This window comes from Castor canadensis, chromosome 2 (assembly GCF_047511655.1).
Source record: "Castor canadensis chromosome 2, mCasCan1.hap1v2, whole genome shotgun sequence".
NCBI lineage: Eukaryota > Metazoa > Chordata > Mammalia > Rodentia > Castoridae > Castor > Castor canadensis.
In genome coordinates this window covers 175336823-175343505 of record NC_133387.1, presented here as the reverse complement: position 1 = coordinate 175343505, position 6683 = coordinate 175336823, and the positions used below count along the sequence as shown (strand labels likewise).

Sequence of the window (6683 nt, the reverse complement as noted above, 5' to 3'; positions counted from 1 at the left end):
TTTAAAAAATATTATCGGTAATACAGACTACTATAGGTGGAAAGTCACTGGAGCACCTCAGAGAGGTCCTATCTAAATTGTGTCTGAACCTCTAAATCTAGTCCTACCCTTACCAACTTTCTCCCAAATAATGAAGTACTAGAATAACTAGCATACATATTTTACTCTTCACTGTTTCTTTACCAAACCTCAACATGTGATAGTTTTATTAAAGGAAAATAATCCTCTTCACACAAAACTTCTTTTTTCAAGGAACTTATTTAGGGTGACTTTGACATCCTTATTCTTCAGACTGTAGATCAGGGGCTTCAGCTTGGGCACCACAACACTGTAAAACACAGAGGACATTTTCCCTTGGTCCACTGAGCTGACTGAGGATGGATTCAGATACATGAATGCAAGAGATCCAAAGAAGACAGCAACAGCAGAGATGTGGGAGCTGCAAGTGTTAAAAGCTTTGAACCTATCCCCTGTGGAGCGAATGTGGAGAATGCTGGCAATGATGAAGATACAAGAGAGAATTATGGTCTAGTTTGGGAAAAGAATATTAAATGCACTGAAGCAAAGACCTACTATCTCATTGGCAAAAGTACTAGAACAGGAGAGTTCCAACAACCGCAAAAGTTTATAGAAGTAATGGTTTATTATGTTGGCCTTACAGAAAACCAGTCTTAGCATGTAAACTGTGTGGGCTGTGGCACCAATCAAGCCTATGCCATACATCCCAACTATCATCCAGGAACAGACTTGATAGAATATAGTGACATTGTAAAGCAAAGGGTTACAGACAGCAACATAAAAAGTCTTAGGCCATTGCAGCCAACACGTGACACACTGACACAGCAAAAACAGAGAAGTAGAACTGAATAATGCATGTGGGCTAGGAGATGATGTTCTTTGTTAGAAAATTCAACAGCATTTTTGGAGTAATGACACTTGACTGGCAACTGTCAATGAAGGACAGACTGCTGATAAAAAAAGTACATGGGGGTGTGCAAGTGGAATCTAGGCTGGATTATGCCCAGGATCCCCTCCACCATGATCACATAAAATCCTAGTAAGAGAAAGTGTGACAGCTGGAGCTCTGGCTTCTTGGTTAACAAGCTGAGGATAAACTCAGTCACTGCAGAATAATTTCCTTTTGTCGTTTTCTTTGGGGAGTCCTATATAGGAAAAAAGTAAAATTATGAGATAGTTAATGTCACAGCAACCAGTTAAGTTTGAAATATAATTCAGCTCTTCTTGGTAAGGTCATGTGTCAGTTTTTTGCAAGATTCCTATCTTTGTCACTAAAAAACTTGGAATTCCAGAAATATAGTATCATAAAGAAATATCAAATGGGATTACCCCCATTTTTGATTTAGGCTATACACCTGGTTACTAGTAATACTCAATTTTGTCAAATTGGTCTGGTAATTCAATGCATTCCTTATCAAAATCCCAGGTCTGAAATGCAGAACCTTTTTAACCTGATGCAACATTCATTTTTCAATTCTTGTTCTTATTTCCTGAGCTATCAGTGTGCTATTTAGAAAATTATTGCTTATTCCTCTGCTTTTCTGTACTACTTTCAAAGGGTTAAATGCTACATTAAGGTTTTTGGTCCATTTTGAGATTCGAGTTGATTTTTATAAAGGATGAGAGATAAGCATCTAGTTTCAGTCTTATAGATGCAGATGTCTGGTTTTCCAAGCAACCTGTGTTAAAGAGGCTGTCTTTTGGTACCTGTATTGAGAATCACCCAGCTGTAGGTATGTGGGTTTATTTCTGGATCTTATCCTATTGCATCAATCTGCCTGTCTGTTTTGTACCAAAATCATGCTATATGTGTTACTACAACTCTGTATTATAATTCAAAGCAGGTACTATGATACCTTCAGCACTGCTCCTTTGTGCTCAGGATTGCTTTGGGTATTTTGAGCCTTTTTTGTTTCTGTACGAATTTTAGTACATTTTTCTTTTCCTGTGGAAAATGTCATTGAGATTTGATGGCTAATGCATTGAATCTGTATATTGCTTGCAGTAATACAGCCCTTCTCAAAATGTTATTTCTTCCTATCACGAACATGAGAGGTCTTTCTACCTTCCTGTGTTTTCTTCAATTAGCAATATTAAACTCCTTAGTTAAGCTTATTCCTAGGGATTTTCCTTTTTGTGTCTATTGTGAATGGAATTATTTTCCTGATTCATTTCTCAGCCTGTTTATTATTGGTATATAGAAATGCTACTGATTTTTATGTTGATTTTGTATTCTGTTAACATTGCTGAACATGTTTATCAAATCTAGATGGAGCATTTGGGGACTTTTAATTATAGGATCTTATCTTATACAATTATAAATAATTTTATTCCCCTTTTCCTATTTGTGTTCATCTTCTTTCTTTCTCTTGCTTTGTTGTTCTGACTAGGAATAAAGGCACTACATTGAGTAAGCGTGGATACCTTAATTTGAAGGACTTTTTTTCAGTTTTTCCTTTTTTAGTTCAATGTCAACTATGGGTTTGTTCCATATAGCCTTCATTATGATAAGTTTGCTTAACCTTATTTCTAGCTTCTTTAGGGCCTTTTCCTTGAATAGATGTTGAATTATGTCCAAGGATTTTTCTGCATCTTTTGATGTGATCCTGTTATTTTTGTCCCTTATTCTAATATTCTATGCTACAATATCGATTCACATGTTAAAACATTCTTGCATCCCTGCAATGAAACCAGTTTGATCATGGTGTATGATCTTCTTATTGTGTTGGTTAATTCAATTTTCAAGTGTTTTAAATAGAAAAATCAGCATCAATTGTTCATCAAGGAAATTGGTCTACAGTTTTGTTTTGCATCCTTACTCATGTTTTGGTATCAGGGTAATATTGGTTTTATAGAATGATTTTTCACATTAACTCCTTTTCTACCTTATGGAAGAGTTTGAGGAGCATTTGTGTTAGTTCCTCATTAAATGTCTACTAGACTTCAGTAGTGAATCTTCCAGGTTTTGGGCTCTTTGTTGGGAGTATTTTTCTTACTAATTTAATCTCATTGTTCATTTTAAATCTGTTCATGTTGTTTATATCATTTTGGTTCAAATTTTTTAGGTCATATATATCTATAAATTTATCCATTTCTTTTAGATTTTCTAATGTATTGGAAGATAAGGTTTCAAAATATTTCCTAACGATCCTCTGAATTTCATAGTTATCTGTTTTAATATTCATTTTTTCACTTTTAATTTCATTAGTTTGGGTCTTTTGCTTTCGGTAAGTTTGACTAAGTATCTATCAATTTGTTTTTGTTTGGTGGTACTAGGGTTTAAATTCAGTGCTTCATAGTTTCTAGGCAGGTGCTCTACCACTTGAGGCACCTTCCCACACCCTTTTTGGTTTAGTCATTTTTCAGATATGGTCTTATGCTTTTTGCCATAAATCAGCCTTGGACTGTGATCCACCCATCTATGCATCTCACTTAGCTGGGATTATAGGGGTGAGCGACCATGCCTGACTTTGTTGATGAAATGGTATCTCATTAAGGCTTTTCCAAATCTGGCCTCTTATGATGATGATGCTCCCATTATCTGTCTTAGGAGTAGCTAGGATTACTGGCCTGCACCACTATGCCAAGCCTCATCAATCTTTTCTAACTTTTGGAAAAACCAACACTCTGCTTAATTGATTCTTTGTATTTCTGTTGTAGTCTGAATTTTATTAATTTACTTCTGTTAAGAAGAGTCAGTAAAGTAAAACCATAGGCAGGTTCAATATACAATGTGGTAAAGACCCATGGAAGTATGTAGAGAAGAATCCAACTCAAGTCACGAGAAGAGAGAGAAGGCTTCTTAGGGAGCATAGCATGTAAGTGGTGACCTGAGTGAAGTAACAGCTTTCTGCTTATGAAGGGAACAGTCACAGTGGTGGTGTGGTTTGATGGGGACCATTCTAGAGTTACATCTTCCTGTGTATGTTGGTGAATGCTACAGGAAGAACTGAATTGAGTCCTCAACCTAACAGTGGCAAGTTCATCCACACTCACCTGCAGGCTAGCTTCTGTCAATATAGTACTGTTGTTTGAAGGACCAATTCATTATACAAGTTTCCAAGATCCAAACGTCTGGTCATCTTGAATGCCTTTCTTATTTCCTATTTTCCATGTCATATGAAGTCTTTCTGGATTTCTCTTATCAGTCACCTTATTATTTCATTGTACTATGGACCTTCTGCTGAGTTCCTGTATCAAGACTCCTCTCTGATTCATTGTGCAATACTTCTGGGCTCATCTTTGTACAAAACTGGCTTAATTGTGTCTTTCCTTTAATGACTCCTATAACATTAAGACCTAAATATGAAAAAGAACATTCAAATGTTTGAAAAGTCTCCCTAGAATAGTTTTATGAATTTTCAGTTTTTCCTACAATGACTCTGGGACTGAATTAAAATGGAACGGTAATTCTCCAACCAATACATTTTGTGTTCTTCTGCTTCCACACCTTTCCTCATATCACTTTAGTTCTAAAAATGTCTTCTTCCACTCCACTGTTCAAATCACCAACTTCAAGATTTCTGTTTTCAAACTATCATTTCTTATTAACTTTTGTGTCAGGATAAGATATGTTTGTTTGTATTCTTGACAGTGGCAGCATAGCAATGCCTCTGCAGGGGCTTGCAAATGTCCACTCCCATATTCACTGCAGTGCTATTCATAATAGGCAAGGAGGGAGCTATTCAAATGTCCAACCATGTACAGTGGAATATAATCCAGTGTTTTAAAAAAAGAAAACCCTTTGTAACATTGGCAGACCTGGAAGACATTATCCTAAGTGAAATAAGTCAGTTGCAGAAGAACTACATGATTCTCTCATATCAGTCATCTTGAATAGTAAAATAAATAGAAGTGGACAATAACTTTGTGGCTACCAGGGACAGGATAGATCAGTGAGTTTCAGAGATTGGATGCACAATGCAGTGTCTAAAGCTAGTACCATATATTGTGTTCAAAACTTTGCAAAGAATTATTACTAAAATATTTGAAAACACAACAATCTCAAATTTTGAGTGATGAGTATGTTTATTACACTGATTGTGGTAATGGTAACATGACTGTGTACATATCCAAATTTACCAAATTGTATATGTTAATGCATATAGATTTTTGTATAAATAATATATTATATACAATGTATAATATATATTACATGATGTATATATATTTCATAATATTATATTACAATATTACATAGAATATATATTATATAGACTATACCTCAATAAAGCTGGCAAAATGAATACTTGGCTCATATAAAGACTTCCTAGCAGTATTTTGGAAATTTATATAAGATAGTCATTTCCTTAACATACAGCAATGTTAATTCATACAATTTTATCTGGCTGGATCTAGATTGATGATGATATCCATTATAGCATTCCCTGTGCTTACTATTGAACTGACAGTCCAAATAGAGATGCTCTATAAGTACAACAGGCATGCAATTATTCACATAGTATGAGAAATATACAAATTATATCAATATTTTTGTAGCACTTATAAATTGAAGCAATTGTATTTTGTATAAACTAATTAAATGCAACACATTATTAAAATTAGTATACCTATTACTTTTTACTTTTCAATGTGACTAATAGAAAATTTAATATTATGTATGTCACTCATATTTGTGGCTTATATTTTTATATTGACCAGTGGTGCTCTATGGAGCATTGGATAAGAGAAATCAGCTCTTCAACATATTTCTTCCAATCATACAATATTTTACTCCTATTAGAAAATTTGTGTCCTTTTTCTCTTTTAATATTGTAGGATTTATTGAGTTTTTTTACTTTACATTTTAAGCAGATACATAAAAATTGTACACATTTACTTGTGATTTTCTGATACATGTTACTTCCTTTAATAAGAAAACTCAAATAATACCATTCCAGATTCTAACCCTTCCTTACCCCTGCCTATCTTGCTGACTTTTATACACTTCTACTCATTCTTAAGCTATCCCTTGATTCCTTAATCCACCTCTCAATATTATCTCATCCCCTAGCCATAGGTAATATTTGAGCTTCACTCTATTCTTCATCTTATCTACTAGCCTTCCTGTGAAGTTGACCTTTTCCCAGTCTTTGGACCTCATTGCATGAATCCCCCAGATTTACTTCATCCTTATACCTTTCTTATCCCTTACTTCACTCTGTAAGCCACACAATGCTGATCTTCAATTACCCTAAGGATCTGACTCACCATCTCAAATATCTATCCATCCCTCTGAGTAAAAGTCAAAAACTGGATGAGGTTCAGTGATATGTCACAACATGTCGATAAAAAGAAAACATGAAAGTTTAATATTTTAGCATCATGAAACACATGGGTATGGTATAATATTAGCTATGGTAAAAGTATTTTGCTCATTCATACATTTTAAACTACCAGTAACTCTATGTAGGCAACTCTATGCTGCCCTCTCTCCTTAAGCAACCAAAGTGATCTATCTGAGTGAGGATGACTGTTCCATTTCTCTTTGTGTTTTAGAAAGACAGCTTGCCTGTAGCAATCATGTGCCATGCAACTGTAGGAACAGGTGAACCAGTGACCTGATCAATAACTGTTAATCATATATTACAAAGTTGTGGAAAGTCCATTTATTTTAAGACAGTTATCTTCACCATAAAATTTATGTGTTAAAAGAGATATCTTTA

The 6683-nt window shown here is 34.7% G+C and overlaps 1 pseudogene; it reads right to left on the bottom strand.

The window, feature by feature from the left end:
- Positions 1–228: 228 nt before the first annotated feature.
- LOC109678639 (olfactory receptor 8G50-like) lies at positions 229–1353 on the bottom strand (annotated as a pseudogene).
- Between the last annotated feature and the right edge of the window lie 5330 nt (positions 1354–6683).